We start from the raw sequence: 18033 nt of genomic DNA, 5'->3' as shown, positions 1-18033 counted from the left end.
GATAAATGCAAGCAAATATTATTAGATATCCATGATAAAGTGACCACTATGAACACTTTTGCTTTGAATTTCTTTATAGATATATAATTTTATCTTGACTACTTGTGTTAAAAATAAATTCTAATTAAACCTTTCACAAAACTAAGGTCTACTTTTTCCCTTTAAAAGCACCAATAGCAAAAATTGCTAAAATAATTTATTTCAGCCCTGAAGGCAAATGGTAAATCAAGGTTCACATAAACAATTGGACATTAAAATGAAATTTAATTAAAATTGATTTAGTTTCATTTGTGGGTCTGGAATCAACATATATATATATATATATATATATATATATATATATATATATATATATATATATATATATATACATTATCTGATAAGTGGAATTGCTAAAATGTTAGTTTCTAAAATAACAACAAAATGAAGCACTTTATATTATAAAGTAATGAATAAACAATGTTTTTGTTAAATTTACTCACATCTAATATTACTTGACATCTAAGCTATGGTCACACAGGCTCTACAATTAGGGACACTGTGGGAGAACTGATCTGTTACACAGAAAAGGTTAGTAATTGAGCACAAAAAATGCCTAAATGCATCTAGTTTTGCAGAAAATAAGCCATTGTCCACCCAGTGCCTCCATCCAAACAGCCTATGTGCTCATTTGCAGAATTGGGGGCCACAATGGAAATTAGTTCAGGACATAGGAAATCCCCATATTATATATATAACTGTACTATCGCTGTGATAAGTGCAAATAGAAAATCTTTGGTAATGCAAAGCAATGGTAGATACAGGTCTCAGTGTTATGCTCAGAATGCTATTTTAAACTCTCTATATTAATTGTACTACACCACCCTGCTTCCATATGTTTGAGTACTCTTATGTTTAATTGTTTTTATGTCTTTTAAATATTTAATTTTTATATAGTGTATTAAAAATGTATCATTTTTTTTACATAAAGCCTTTTTTGTAATATAGTCAGTATAGTATATCTATATCCAGCGCTCTCTTTTTCTAATTGATTTTATAACGTTTTATGCTTAGTAAGCAAAATCCTAAAGCTGCTTAAAGATTGTGATTACCAACTGTTTTTTATTTGTGGTACAATCACATTGTTTAGCGACTGAATACTTTGTTTGGTTTCCTTAATTAAGGGGAGGATTTTAATCATTTTAGACAGACCAGGTGGTTTTGCCATGATTGCCCTTTGTCACACATGTCATGTAGGTTCAGATGCATACAGGATGTGACATCTTTCATTTAGGAAAATTACCGTAATTACCACAGTATTAGTTCCTCGACTTCAGTTTAAAACATGCACTTTTTATCACCTGTGCTCTCTACTATATTACACCATTATGTCCTTTTTATATACTTCAGCAATTTACGCAACACATTTTGTATCTGAATTTGCTAAGAAAGTAGCTTGTCTATACAGAAATATTGAGCCTTGTGTTTCAGTTTCTGCATTTCCCCACCACTGTTAATTCTACTGAACAAGGCCCTCTAACATTGTGTTTTCTTTTACACCCATAGATATTTTTTCTCTCTGGTAGCACAGCACAATGTAATATGTTGGTGCTATATCAATAACTTATACTAGTAATAAACGCTATTGCAACGGTGAATTTTTGCATCGATATGACACATAAGTAGTTGTTTTTGCTCTTTAGTTTTCACTTATAAATTTTGTTAGTGTTTCACATAAATTTTTATGGGACCCACAATGGTCACATCTGCTTGCACTCACTATTATTGGTGCTTCTAGTAAAGTTAATGATCGGTTGTAAAATGTTCTATGGCTATGAGCATAGAATCTATGGCTTGGTACGAAAAAATTATGATCGCTAAACTCAAGTAACAGTAGTAAAGTTGTTAAAATGGAGCTGAGGTAACTGGTTTTCATTCTTTTCTAATTCAGAAAAAAATATGTACTTGTTTCTTTAAGTACTAAATAAAATGCTCAGTTGTTGTAGAAAAGCAGTTTAGATTTATTGAGCTCAGTGTAGACACTAAGAGATAACAGTTAAATGCTGCAGAGTTTGTGATAAGCAGCAGCAGCTGCACTTGGAAGATCTGAAGTGGAAAGTAGCTACTCCCCAAATTGAAACAGGATAATCAATCTGCAGCAGAAGTTTGGAAGCAGAAATCCTTCCATAAGAAATCAGTTTCTTCTTTTAACTGTAAAATGTAATACCTGGAAAATTTACATATGACATCAAGAGTTGTTAGGTCAGCTATGTAAAGGACAACAACACCGTTAGTGGAAGTATCTTAATTAAATATGCCCCCCACATGCAGAAATAAGGGGTTACTAACCCTCTTTACCTGAAACTAAGAGGCGGATCACTTGAAATCATGATAGTTGACCTACAGTGACTTTACAGGCTAAATGAGCACACTGCAAAGTCATATAAAACTCTCAACAGGGTCCATAGAGTTCTATTGGAGAGCAGTGAGGAGAGCCTCGGCGAGGGACTTACCTGAGTGGTGAGAGACAAGTAAGTCCTCTTCTTTTCTTCCCAGGTTCCCCCCAGCACTGGTGACAGCAAATCGGAGGTGATTTGCTGTCAACAAATCAGGGGTTGGGACAGTGAGCCAATCAGGGCCTCCCCCCGGCCATTTGAATTCTTGGCACCGCGGTGATCCAATAAGTTATTTCCGCGTCACCAATCGACACCTACGCAACGCTATTATATAGCCATATAAAAGTGTTACTCACGGCGCTAGATGGATCACATATACAAGAATGCCAGCATCATGAGATAGAATAGCTGTAACACATAAAAAATACACATAGAGCAATATTGTCCCAACAGAGTGATAAAGGATATCTAAAATATCCTTGAGTGCTTAATCCCTCTTCCAAGTGTGTTCTAAGTGGCCAGCTGATGAATATAACCATGTGAGGGGGTCCCCATAGGGAATGAGCTTACAAGATGAATTCTTGAAAAACAGCACATCAAATCACATCTGGGGGTAAATGTATGAATCTCCGGATTCTTCATCTCCGGCGAGTTCAGCCTCTTCAGCGCTTAAATTTAAAGCGGCGCTGCCTTGTAAAGGGAAACTTCCCTTTACAAGGCAGCGCCGCTTTAAATTTAAGCGCTGAAGAGGCTGAACTCGCCGGAGATGAAGAATCCGGAGATTCATACATTTACCTCCTGGTGGTGAAGATGATACATCCTCCACAAAACACTCCAGCGATGAAGACATATGCACAAAGATAAAGATCATAGCATAATATCATTTATTAAAACAAATAAAATTAGAAACAAAGGTTGATCTGCTTCTAGGAGCGTACCGCAATAAAAGATTCAAACAGCATAACGAGTGGGAGGCAGAGTGGGTTACCCGATGACAGTAAACTCCCAAACGGCTGGAATGGATCCCCAGGTAGTCCTAAGAAGATGCCTCTCCATTCAACTAACGCGTTTCGAATCCGGCAGATTATTTTTCAAGGTAACAGGCATGGCAATAAACTGTCCTTATAAACTCTTATAATCCGGTCGCGTGATGTGCTCTGCAAATCACGCCTGTTCTGCTGACAGATGGCAGTCACGTGAAAGTTCTCCGGAAACAAATAAATGTACCATAACGAGGCTTGGATTTATTTTAGTATCGCACATGCGCAGGTAAGGATTCTCTCTATACCGCACAAGCGCCTGAACCATCTCATCAGAGTTTATACATGTCATAATTCTTTCATGCTCCTGGTACATAGATAATAATAAAAAATGGATAAAATCAACATTTGTGCATAAGTATTGAGAAATCGTATATCAACTCTTTCAATCAAAATAAAGAGAAGAAATTCAATAAAGTTCTATAAACGGACTGAAAAGAACACAGGGGACCATACCAATGCATATTCAAACATATACATAAATCACATTGATAGCATGTAAAAAACACACACATTGATGCAGGGCCGGACTGGGACTAAAAATCAGCCCTGGCATTTAAAACACACAGGCCCACCTACTGTGGGCTCCATACGCGATATTGTTGCACGCTGAAGTGGCGTTGCTGGTGCAGTCTAACATGTTAAGCAGCAGCACAAACTTGTGTATCACACTTTGTCTTCTGCCCACCCTGATCAATTCCCTTGTTGTGCAAATCAGTTTGCTTGAATTACAAAAGCATACTGTTCCTACTGTGTGCGAAAACATAAAACGACTACAGAAAACCCAGGGCCTGATTAAGGGTTTCGGTCACCGTAGGCAAATACACCAACAGCGCCTCCCTACCCCCACCACCCTTATGTATAAATGTATAGGAATACTTTGAAATATTCTCCAACATTCAAATTTAGATTTGTCTCTTACCTGATCTTGCTCTTCTCTCTTGCTGCTTTGTTGTCTTCTCGCTGGCTTCTGGAAATTTGGAGTCCTGTATTAAAAATGCAAAAATGTTACTATATTGCAAAATGTTAACAAACCCTGAATGATTAGGCTCTTTAGTTAAAAAAAACACACTCCATTATGGACAGATAACACTACCCCATTGTACAGGCATATATAAGTAATATCTGAACATTTGTAGTCAATAAAATATTTACCTCTACCAGCCCCATCTCACTGGTATTTAATATTCTAGTGATAGCTAAGACCAGAGAGCAGCCATGTAACTGACACACAAAAAAGATATCATGCCCCCCAAAGCTGCTCTATTTGTTAAATACCACGCAAGACATTTCATTAACCCTGTAGGCATTTTCAGCCCCTCTTTCCCCCCCCTGCAGACATATTCAGCCCCTCTTTCCCCCCCCTGCAGACATTTTCAGCCCCTCTTCACCCCCTGCAGACATTTTCAGTCCCTCTTCCCCCCCTGCAGACATTATCGGGTCCTCTTCCCCCATGCACACATTTTTGGGTCCTTTTCCCTACCCCCTGCACACATTTTTGGTTCCTCTTCCCCCCCTGCACACATTTTTGGGTACTTTTCCCCACACCTGCACACATTTTTGGGTCCTCCAGCTCTTAGTTTGGGTCCTTTTCCACACACCTGCACTCATATTTGGGTCCTTTTCCCCACACCTGCACACATTTTTGGGTCCTTTTCCATACATCTGCACTCATATTTGGGTCCTTTTTCCCACACCAGCACACATTTTTGGGTCCTTTTCCCACACACCTGCACTCATTTTTGGGTCCTTTTCCCAAACACCTGCACTCATTTTTGGGTCCTTTTCCCACACCCTGTCGAAGTCAGCAAATTGGATAAAGTCATTTCAATTAAAGTCTAGCAAACTTGGTTGTCTTTGTCTGAAAAGATGCGTACGGTACGCATCGACGTACAAGGGCACGTTACGGCGTGAAAGGGCGTATGCATCCACTACACGTGGCAGCAACAGTAATTGGTCTTTTATCATACATTCGCACAAACAAGCATACTTATAAAACAGTACACATTAATGGTATTTGCAACACATAGTCAGTTATGTCGAAATATAGTAGTATTTATATGTTATATCAGAGTTACATGCATATTAGTGAAATACACGGAACGGGTTGAAGGAATAACATCATGAGTGGTATCATAATGAACCTTGTTACATATCCTACTGTTTGGTTCACTCTGCGAGGGAATCGCAGAGTGCATACGCAAGTTATGAATGATAGGGAATTATGAACTATTTAAGACTAAGGAATCCTGGCGGGAAGAGCAGAGCATACCCCCTGCAGAGATGACCCCCTCCTTTGGATTCCTTTGGATGAACCAGCCAATGATTGACAACCCCTTGCACATTCCTTAGACCCGGACCAATAGATGCAAGCTATACCATCTTCATTGTATTACTGTATTTGATTGTGTATATAAGCAGCAGCTTGTGATCCAGAGTGCAGACATCTTGTCCCCAGACTTCAGGATTGAATGACTGCACTGGATCCAGAGCGCCTGCGATAAGTAACGGCTGTATTTACTATTACTTCGCTTGAGCATTTTATTCTACTTATTGCGAATAAATCTTTGTGCTTTGGAAACACAAATCGAGGTTCGACAATCGTTATTGGTTAGCGATAAAACGCACATAACAACCCATGCACACATTTTTGGGTCCCTTTCCCCCCCCTCGCACACATTTTTGGTTCCTCTTTCCCCCCTGCACACATTTTTGGGTACTTTTCCCCACACCTGCACACATTTTTGGGTCCTCCAGCACTCATTTTGGGTCCTTTTCCACACACCTGCACTCATATTTGGGTCCTTTTCCCCACACCTGCACACATTTTTGGGTCCTTTTCCACTGATCTGCACTCATATTTGGGTCCTTTTCCCCACACCTGCACACATTTTTGGGTCCTTTTCCCACACACCTGTACTCATTTTTGGGTCCTTTTCCCACACACCTGCACTCATTTTTGGGTCCTTTTCCAACACACATGCACTCATTTGTGGGTCCTTTTCCACACACCTGCACTCATTTTTGGGTCCTTTTCCCCACACCTGCACACATTTTTGGGTCCTTTTCCATACATCTGCACTCATATTTGGGTCCTTTTCCCCACACCTGCACACATTTTTGGGTCCTTTTCCCACACCCTGTCGAAGTCAGCAAATTGGATAAAGTCATTTCAATTAAAGTCTAGCAAACTTGGTTGTCTTTGTCTGAAAAGATGCGTACGGTACGCATCGACGTACAAGGGCACGCTACGGCGTGAAAGGGCGTACGCATCCACTACACGTGGCAGCAACAGTAATTGGTCTTTTACCATACATTCGCACAAACACGCATACTTATAAAATAGTACACATTAATAGTATTTGCAACACATAGTCAGTTATGTCGAAATATAGTAGTATTTATATGTTATATCAGAGTTACATGCATATTAGTGAAATACACGGAACGGGTTGAAGGAATAACATCATGAGTGGTATCATAATGAACCTTGTTACATATCCTACTGTTTGGTTCACTCTGCGAGGGAATCGCAGAGTGCATACGCAAGTTATGAATGATAGGGAATTATGAACTATTTAAGACTAAGGAATCCTGGCGGGAAGAGCAGAGCATACCCCCTGCAGAGATGACCCCCTCCTTTGGATTCCTTTGGATGAACCAGCCAATGATTGACAACCCCTTGCACATTCCTTAGACCCGGACCAATAGATGCAAGCTATACCATCTTCATTGTATTACTGTATTTGATTGTGTATATAAGCAGCAGCTTGTGATCCAGAGTGCAGACATCTTGTCCCCAGACTTCAGGATTGAATGACTGCACTGGATCCAGAGCGCCTGCGATAAGTAACGGCTGTATTTACTATTACTTCGCTTGAGCATTTTATTCTACTTATTGCGAATAAATCTTTGTGCTTTGGAAACACAAATCGAGGTTCGACAATCGTTATTGGTTAGCGATAAAACGCACATAACAACCCATGCACACATTTTTGGGTCCCTTTCCCCCCCCCTCGCACACATTTTTGGTTCCTCTTTCCCCCCTGCACACATTTTTGGGTACTTTTCCCCACACCTGCACACATTTTTGGGTCCTCCAGCACTCATTTTGGGTCCTTTTCCACACACCTGCACTCATATTTGGGTCCTTTTCCCCACACCTGCACACATTTTTGGGTCCTTTTCCACTGATCTGCACTCATATTTGGGTCCTTTTCCCCACACCTGCACACATTTTTGGGTCCTTTTCCCACACACCTGTACTCATTTTTGGGTCCTTTTCCCACACACCTGCACTCATTTTTGGGTCCTTTTCCCACACACATGCACTCATTTGTGGGTCCTTTTCCACACACCTGCACTCATTTTTGGGTCCTTTTCCCCACACCTGCACACATTTTTGGGTCCTTTTCCATACATCTGCACTCATATTTGGGTCCTTTTCCCCACACATGCACACATTTTTGGGTCCTTTTCCCACACCCTGTCGAAGTCAGCAAATTGGATAAAGTCATTTCAATTAAAGTCTAGCAAACTTGGTTGTCTTTGTCTGAAAAGATGCGTACGGTACGCATCGACGTACAAGGGCACGCTACGGCGTGAAAGGGCGTACGCATCCACTACACGTGGCAGCAACAGTAATTGGTCTTTTACCATACATTCGCACAAACACGCATACTTATAAAATAGTACACATTAATGGTATTTGCAACACATAGTCAGTTATGTCGAAATATAGTAGTATTTATATGTTATATCAGAGTTACATGCATATTAGTGAAATACACGGAACGGGTTGAAGGAATAACATCATGAGTGGTATCATAATGAACCTTGTTACATATCCTACTGTTTGGTTCCCTCTGCGAGGGAATCGTAGAGTGCATACGCAAGTTATGAATGATAGGGAATTAAGATCTACTTAAGACTAAGGAATCCTGGCGGGAAGAGCAGAGCATACCCCCTGCAGAGATGACCCCCTCCTTTGGATTCCTTTGGATGAACCAGCCAATGATTGACAACCCCTTGCACATTCCTTAGACCCGGACCAATAGATGCAAGCTATACCATCTTCATTGTATTACTGTATTTGATTGTGTATATAAGCAGCAGCTTGTGATCCAGAGTGCAGACATCTTGTCCCCAGACTTCAGGATTGAATGACTGCACTGGATCCAGAGCGCCTGCGATAAGTAACGGCTGTATTTACTATTACTTTGCTTGAGCATTTTATTCTACTTATTGCGAATAAATCTTTGTGCTTTGGAAACACAAATCGAGGTTCGACAATCGTTATTGGTTAGCGATAAAACGCACATAACAACCCATGCACACATTTTTGGGTCCCTTCCCCCCCCCCCCCGCACACATTTTTGGTTCCTCTTTCCCCCCTGCACACATTTTTGGGTACTTTTCCCCACACCTGCACACATTTTTGGGTCCTCCAGCACTCATTTTGGGTCCTTTTCCACACACCTGCACTCATATTTGGGTCCTTTTCCCCACACCTGCACACATTTTTGGGTCCTTTTCCACACATCTGCACTCATTTTTGGGTCCTTTTCCCACACACCTGCACTCATTTTTGGGTCCTTTTCCCACACACATGCACTCATTTTTGGGTCCTTTTCCCACACACATGCACTCATTTGTGGGTCCTTTTCCACACACCTGCACTCATTTTTGGGTCCTTTTCCCCACACCTGCACACATTTTTGGGTCCTCTTCTCCCCCCCTCCCCTGCACACAGTTTTGGGTCCTCTTCTCCCCCCCTCCCCTGCACACAGTTTTGGGTCCTCTTCTCCCCCCCTCCCCTGCACACAGTTTTGGGTCCTCTTCTCCCCCCCCTGCACACAGTTTTGGGTCCTTTTCTCCTCCCCCGCACACAGTTTTGGGTCCTTTTCTCCCCCCCCCCTGCACATAGTTTTGGGTCCTCTTCTCCCCCCTGAACACAGTTTTGGGTCCTCTTCCTCCCCCCTGCACACAGTTTTGGGTCCCCTCCCCCCCCCCCCACTGCATACGGTTTTGGGTCCTCTACTCCCCCCTCCCGCCCGGACACAGTTTTGGGTCCTCTCCCCCCCCCCTGCACACAGTTTTGGGTCAACTTCTTTCCCCCCTCCCCCCCAACACAGTTTTGGGGCCTCTTCTCCCCCCTCCCCTGCACACAGTTTTGGGTCCTCTTCTCCCCCCTCCCCTGCACACAGTTTTGGGTCCTCTTCTCCCCCCCCTGCACACAGTTTTGGGTCCTTTTCTCCCCCCCTTCCTGCACACAGTTTTGGGTCCTTTTCTCCCCCGACCCCTGCACACAGTTTTGGGTCCTCTTCTCCCCCCCCTGCACACAGTTTTGGGTCCTTTTCTCCCCCCCCTGCACACAGTTTTGGGTCCTCTTCTCCCCCCCTGCACACAGTTTTGGGTCCTCTCCTCCCCCCCTGAACACAGTTTTGGGTCTTCTCCTCCCCCCCTGAACACAGTTTTGGGTCCTCTTCCTCCCCCCCTGCACACAGTTTTGGGTCCTCTTCTTCCCCCCCCCCACTGCACACGGTTTTGGGTCCTCTTCTCCCCCCCCCCCCGCCCGCACACAGTTTTGGGTCCTCTTCTCCCCCCCCTGCACACAGTTTTGGGTCAACTTCTTTCCCCCCTCCCCCCCAACACAGTTTTGGGGCCTCTTCCTCTCCCCCACAGCACCATTTTCCATGACAAAGTAAAAAATACACTTACCTCAGCAGCCTCCAGCAATCCACTGTGCGCCCTCTACAGCCAGTCCTACGCGGCCGCACAATGTGAATTAAATGGGCATATATTAGCATGCTTATCCCTTTAGACAGCCATAGCATATTATAGCTCACTGCCGTCTATACGAGTGCAAACAGTTAAGTTTCGGAGTCCTTGCAATACAGATTGCATTTTATATTTTGTATCACTGTGTGTTATATGTTTGATTTTAAATTTCGCTTGCAAGTTCTACCCTTTTTTAATGCATACCAATAAAATTTATTACTTTTTATCCTCTTATTGGAGTGCCCCATCCACACAGCATTTTTTCTTCTTGTTCATTATGCAATTAGTGTAGGGTGCACCCCCTGGGTAATTTATCCCGGGTTTATAATATTTATCTATTTTTTGGAGGAGATTATCCTACTATCTAGTGCGGTGACATTTCTTGTGTTTGTAAGTCCCCTAGGTGTCAGAGTCTTCAATTGGAAGATCCACCTCATTTCTGCCTTTGCTAGTCTTAGGAGTGTGTTCTTATATCTCCAATGTGGTAAGATACGTTCTATCCCCCAAAAGATGACTATATATTTGGGGTTGCATTGATGCACCATTTTAAAATGTTCAGATAAAGTGTGGGTTTCTAGACCCTTCTTGATGTTATTCACATGCTCCCTTAATCGAATTTTTAAGGGTCTCGTGGTTCTACCCACATACACAAGATTGCAGGTACATTCAATGACATATACAACATTGATCATATTGCATGTTATGAACTGATGGACGGTAAGTATGGTTATTTCTTGAAAAGGTGTCTAGTTTCATACAGTTGGAAGGTGTATTTTTACACATGCTACACATACCACACCTATAAAAACCAACACTTTTAACATTCGATTGGCCCACATCAAAGGTAACGCTTCTAACGATCTTATCCTTAATATTTGGTGCCTTTCTGTATACAAAGGATGGTGCATCAGGAAGATTCCCGCCTATAACAGGATCTTTTTTCAAAATAGACCAATGTTTGTGAAATATATGTTCCACCTGTTTATATGCTGCATTATACTGAGAAATAAAATACCATTCATATCTATTCTTTTGTGATGTCCCTTTTTCTTGAGTTTTCATCACTTTCTTGTCCCATTTACAAACTGTACTTTCAGATTTGACAAATAATTCTTCTTTATAGCCTCTCTTTCTAAAATTGTTTTTAAGGTCATTAAGTTGATCATTCAGTACCTCCTCCTCGGTACAGTTCCTTCTCAAGCGTTTCATCTGTCCTACTGGAATATTAGAGAGCCAATTTTTGTGATGGCTATCAAAATGGACATAGCTCGATCTATCTGTGGGCTTTTTGTAAGTTTTGGTATGTATAACATTATCCTTTATATAAACTGAAATATCTAGAAAATTCACGGTCTGATCACTGTGATGAAATGTTAATTCAACATTAGATGTATTGGAATTAAGATACTCAAAAAATTGCATCAATTGGCATTGTGGTCCGTCCCATATAAAGAAAATATCATCATTATATAGCCGTCCCGTACACAATTGAGTTTTGCAAGGTAAGCTGATAAGAGCTTAGGTGAGAAGAGAAAGTAAACAGACAGAAGAAAGAAGAAGGAAGGCTGACATAAGAAAAGAAGACTGCAGGGTCAAGCCAGAATACAGCAGCAGATTAGGAAGGACTGAGTCAGTATTCAGGCTGTGAGGAGAACAGTAGAGGTTGCTGAAAACATCTAAGGCCTTCAGGCAAACCTCTTTCAGGCCGACGCTTGCACTCTATCTCTTTCACCCTCTCACAAATTGGACATAAGCCCCTAAGGCTCTGGGCAAATAATGGGCACCAGGTCCATTCGGCAACAGTGGGTAGAAGGCCCTGGGCAATTAGGAATGTTAGGAACACTGTAACTGTTCTTGTGAGTGCAATTATTAGATTTCAGGATTAGCCTGTGCCATCAATTAAATGTCTGAATTAGCCTGTGCCACTAAGCAAATGTCAGAATTAGCATGTGGAGCAATTAAAGTTATGTTTAGCCTGTAGACACATTACAGGATTAGCCTGTGGACCCCAGTCGCTGTCAGGAGTAGCCTGTGAGTACAAGTAGGAGGTACTCTTCCATAATAAGACTGTGCCCGGTCTGTCCGCACTGTAGTATATTTAGGTTTACATTGTGAGGTGTACCTTTCATTCTACTTTATGGTGTTGCATTGTACTGTATTGTGTGTTACTTCCAGGATACAGAAGTCAGGCCTCCATTAAAGTAGGCATTTGGTATCTGTATCTCCTGTTGCATTTTTGTGATTTGTGTATGTGAACTGTGGGGTCTGTTATAGTAGTACACGAGACACCTAGTGTTAGGAGTTTATAGTTGCACAGCATCTGGTCACATAGTTTGTTGATTAGGACCAGGGCGCTGTTTTCTTATTATTGCAGCTAGTACTAACATGGAAGGTACATAGCAGTCCAGAAGACAGCATTGTAGGTGGGCTGTCTTGTGTCACCCTCCATTTCTAGACGTAGATTCCGGGAGTGCAGATGACCATCAAGTGGAGGTGGCAATTATCCATTTCATTTCTTACCTTTGGTAGGGACCCTCACCAGTACATTGGCGAGTAGGATAGTCTGGCGGGATACTTTGAATATTCCCCCGGGCTAAATCAAAATGAAGAGTCAGCAATAGGAGTAGAGTGAAGTGTGTCTCTGCTCCTGGCCGTCATTTCGGACACCCCCTCTCATGCCATCCTGTATTCCTGCCAGTTGTTAATCTGCCTGGTTTTTCCCCTAGATCGAACTGTTTTGGGGAGCCATACTGCGGGGTCCAGAAGAATGCTAGGTGGACCACTCATGGACAAGGTAGGAACTTTGTGTGCTACAGTCTGTTCCCTGCAGAAGTTACAGAGCTATGGATTGTGCTCCAGTGCTGAGAACTGATGGGTGAGCTGTCTTTAAGCTTCTCTTAACAGGGAGATGAGTCCAGGTGGACCCGCCCTATTTGTTTTATGTGTGGGTGAGAATATTTAATTTATCGCCAAAGTGAAGTTGCTCTTTTAAAGCTGACAGATATGCAATACACATCATATAGGTGCATTATGCCTCAACTGAAACCCTTGCATGTACAAATGAGGCATGATAATAAATTGGATTTGTCCAGTTAAGACATCTGATCTCATGATGCATTTTGATTTGAATCTGGGTGTTAATATGCTCTGCCTAAATGATTCTTGCCTTACGTAGACAGAACAGCAAGCAGTATACGCACAAGCATATGTACAATATAGGGTCAGAAGGCATACAAAATATGTTTTATCTTGTATATAAATAAAAGAAGACGTTTGTTTGTTTGTAGGTGAATATCTTCGACACCCCTACATCGATTGGGATGAAACCAACGCTAGTTGATTCAGTTGGATCCTGGACAGGTTTTAGGGGGAGTTAGGAACTCGGTCAGACCTCCCATTGATGTACACTTGGCTAAACTTTGACCCAGGGAGCCTGTTCTGAGCTATCCACTGGATGGATTTGGACAAAACTTCACAGACTGGTAACATTAAATCCCAGAATACATGATATGATAATATTATGTATAAAAATATTGAATATAAAAACAAAAACGACACTGGGCAGCCACCTCATGAGTGTGTTGGAAGAGCTGATAAGCTACTAATTATTTTTAAAATGTTGACAGTTACATTCAACTCATTGACAGTTAACTTGAAGATTTAAACCCGGGCAACGCTGGGTACATCACCTAGTGTAATTTATTGTAACATAACTTGCACTGCTTTTGTAAAGTATTTAGTCTTTTATTTTAATTTATTCAATATATGTGAATATACATATGTGATTATGATTATAAACAATATACTAGAATTGCAAACTGATGTGTGTTGCCAAAAAGGAAACTTCATTTGTCTTATAGATTTGAATTGTGGCCATGGACACCAATCACTTGAACTGGAGAGTTGTGATTGGTGATTCCGGGCTATAGGAATTATTATTATATTCTTTAATTTATAAAGCACCAACATATTATGCCGCTCTTGAGAGAACAATGATACAAACAAATGATATACAATCATGAGAAGTAAAAGGTAAAAATGGCCCTGCCCAAACAAGCTTACAATCTAAGAGTCATGGGATAACTTGATACATACGGTAGTGGAATAGCAATTGAAGCTGTTGGTGGGGATACATGTTCATGGACATAGCCACTGCCTCAGTTTCTAGCAAAAGGCAGTTGATAATTACAGCTACAGCACCAGTTTCCTGATCCAAGCAGCCAATAACCTCAGGCACATAACTAATTGCTGGCTCTGGGCAGCTGGTGACTACAGACATTGCACTGGTTTCTCTCTCTGGTTGGTAACAACCAGCACAGTGCTAGTTCCTAGGTCTGTAGAGTTATTGACCACAGGCACTTGGTAGCTCCTGGCTCTACTGTAGGCAGTTGCTAATTACCGATACAACACTAGTTCCTTGCTCTGGGCAGTTGATTACAGAAACTATACATCTTACACATAAGGTCGGTCCCTTGACGAAGTACAAGTGATTAAATGTATTGGAAGCGCCTGAAATGATCATCTTTGAGATATAGCATTTGCTGTTAGGACAAAGCTTAGATCTGCTGTTGACTCTTCCAGTATTGAGACAGAACACAGAAGCTGCTTGCTGCAAAACTCTGCAATATACATAAGCCAATACATTTTTAATTTTGTACAAACCTCTAACCTTTTCTTCAAAGGTTTCTGTCTATTAAAATGTAATTACGCGTTAAAAAAGCCAGAGCAGCACGGGTAATAGAATGACTACTGCAGAGCCTGAAGCTGGCTTTTAGTGTATATCTGTTGAGTTCCCACTAGCTAAATATTTTGGGTCTTTGATCTGCTAGTTTAAACCTGATTGTATGCATTCCATTATTATTATCATCATCATCATCATCATCATCATCATTTATTTATATAGCGCCAACATATTCCGTAGCGCTTTACAATTGGGGACAAACATAATAAACTAATAAACAAACTGGGTAAAACAGACAAAGAGGTGAGAAGGCCCTGCTCGCAAGCTTACAACCTATTATTGGATGTCTCTATATTTATGTTTATTACATGTATTGTTATATAATATTGTACAACAGACTTACTAATTAAATTAATTCCACACTTCTGGGGAAACAAATATTGTAGTGCACTACTGAGAAAAAGAATAATTCCAGAATAACAATACGCGCTTATGTCTAAAGCCAGCGCCTAATTTTAATGTGCCACTATGTCCCTGTACACTTGTACAACTGTTTTTTTTATGCAATTCAGTTAAGTCATAAAAATTATTTATACTTAATATATTATTCCTGTTAAAGGAAAAGTAGTATTTATACACCATGGGCCTGATGGTGAGTTAAACTTATTCCTGTTTGCGTAGGGTAAATTACAAAACATATCTAACATAGGCAGAGTACAGTAAAGCTAGGTACACACAATTATCTCCAGATGCGATTTCTGCAATGATTTTAACGACTAAAAGTCCTGATGAGCATGCAGATTCATGTGTACACACCTACATGATTTACCTTCAGATCTGTGCTCTTCATCTGTGATAATCATCTGCTGAAAGACCGTGACTCTGCAAGGTAAGATAAAACATGATCGTGGGAGCGTACACACTCTTGCAAAATCTGACCAAACAGTGGTTTAAGGTGTGATCTGCACATTAATTGCATCAGTGTGTATCCTGCAAATTTAGCTGAGACAGATCAGCATGGAGATGCATTTATGCCTGTCAGTAGATGTATCTTTTGCATCTGCTAGAGGACAATTGCAAATGTACCCTAATGATGATGGTCACCAGGTGTGTTATATCAGCTGTATTATATCAAGCCTAATAGCACAGATGTTTTTTTTGTTATGAAAACAAAAGTTAAGAAACATTTGATGTGCTTATAATCTGGTTGTGTGTATTTGTATGTTGGAGTATGTATGCCTGAAAGTATACAATGTAGGTGCAGAGCTAGATGCATCTTGAGATGCCTCCGACTAAGCATGCAGGTGTAAATATGGTATTTTTACCACCGGCATTTTTGAGCATAAATTGCTCAGCATGAGGCTGATTGTTTGTTACAGTAAAGACAATTAAACACAATAAATAAAATATCTAAAATAGATCTGTTTATATTTATTGTTTTGTTCTGATTAAAACAAAATACAGTTTTTGCTGTGTTGAGCAGAGCTTTTAGCCATAGGTTAAGCCATCTTATCTAAAGCTGTATAAAGAGTAACTTACCTGCAGGTTATACAAACTTAAAAACAAAAGTACCAAATGTAGAAAAAAAGTCCAACATCCCCCACTTCAGATTGGACACAATTTGCTGCTTTTTCACATTTCCCATGGAAATGTTATTGTAATTCTTAGTTTCCTTCTGAAAATCACGAAGCTACTAAAGAAAATACCAAGGAGACTATAAAAGAAATTGTTAAGGCTATATGACGATGGGTGTTTTTTTCTTTTAGTCTTTTTATGTTGCCACAATCATGAGTGTGGAAAGCGAGACACTCCACGCCAGTAGCTGCTATTATCTAGCAAACACAAAGAAACACAAATACAAAGCAAAAAAACAGCTCATATGAATTTACAAGCACTTTTATTTTTTAAGTGAATGCTGAGGTGTTATAAGAACATTAAAAAAAAAAGTAATATTTCTAATAGACCAATTTATTACCAACATTGAAGGACCTGCAAGTTGAAAAGTCAGACTTATGAAAAATAAAGGGCTCGGGGCAGAAAATAAACATGAGCACCCTGTTTTTGGGCAATACAGACGAAAATAAATTCACATGCTCTGCATATGTAATATAGAAGCAGGGCTTCAACAAGTGTTAATACATGTTCTTCTTTATCATGTTGATGCAGGCTTTATTATTTTCTGAAGTTGACAGCACAGAGAAACCCAGTTACCATTCACTCAGGTTTAGTATCATCATCATCATCACCATTTATTTATATAGCGCCACTGATTCCACAGCGCTGTATAGAAAACTCACTCACATCAGTCCCTGCCCCATTGGAGCTTACAGTCTTAATTCCCTAACATACACACACAGACAGACAGACAGAGAGACACACAGACTAGGGTCAATTTTGATAGCAGCAAATTAACCTACCAGTATGTTTTTGGAGTGTGGGAGGAAACCGGAGCACCTGGAGGAAACCCACGCAAACACGGGGAGAACATACAAACTCCACACAGATAAGGGCATGGTCGGTAATTGAACTCATGACCCCAGTGCTGTGAGGCAGAAGTGCTGACCACTTAGCCACCGTATCAAACATTGTCTTTAAACACTTTATTTATATTGCCCCTTGTGAATATGTGCAATACAATTTATTTTCACCATTTTTTATGTCTGATTTTTTTTCAGTTTTATTTCTCTTTTGCTTAGTTGTTTTGCAATATATTCCAAACCAAGCATACACCTGACAATCTCTTGAACGCTTTATTTAAGGATATATTATTTTCTTTTTTTTTTTTTTTTACACTTTCAGTAAATAACAAGAAACAGGTTAAATTTCCATTTGTTTCTGATACTAACTGGCAGAAAGCACCAGCGACACTGCTTGTCAAACATGTTCATGTTTGACAATTGGCTATAACCAGCGCTTACACTTGCGGTCAGAGGGATTCAGTGGAGGACACTCCATTGACCACAATGTATGCACTTGAACATAAGTATATACAGAAGGTAGTTTCCAAAAATGTTGCATTGCCACTGATACCAACCGCAAGCAAGTGCAAGTGGATATAGGGTCATTGGAACAAATAGGTTTACATGCTTTTACAGATTGACAGCTCCAGGAGACGGCCACAATGGCTGGTGCACTTAAAAGCCCTCTCCCTGGACCT

The sequence above is a fragment of the Mixophyes fleayi genome, chromosome 4 (assembly GCF_038048845.1).
Source record: "Mixophyes fleayi isolate aMixFle1 chromosome 4, aMixFle1.hap1, whole genome shotgun sequence".
Classification (NCBI taxonomy): domain Eukaryota; kingdom Metazoa; phylum Chordata; class Amphibia; order Anura; family Limnodynastidae; genus Mixophyes; species Mixophyes fleayi.
The sequence above is the reverse complement of the archived record's forward strand: the minus strand, read 5'-3'. Positions refer to the sequence as shown.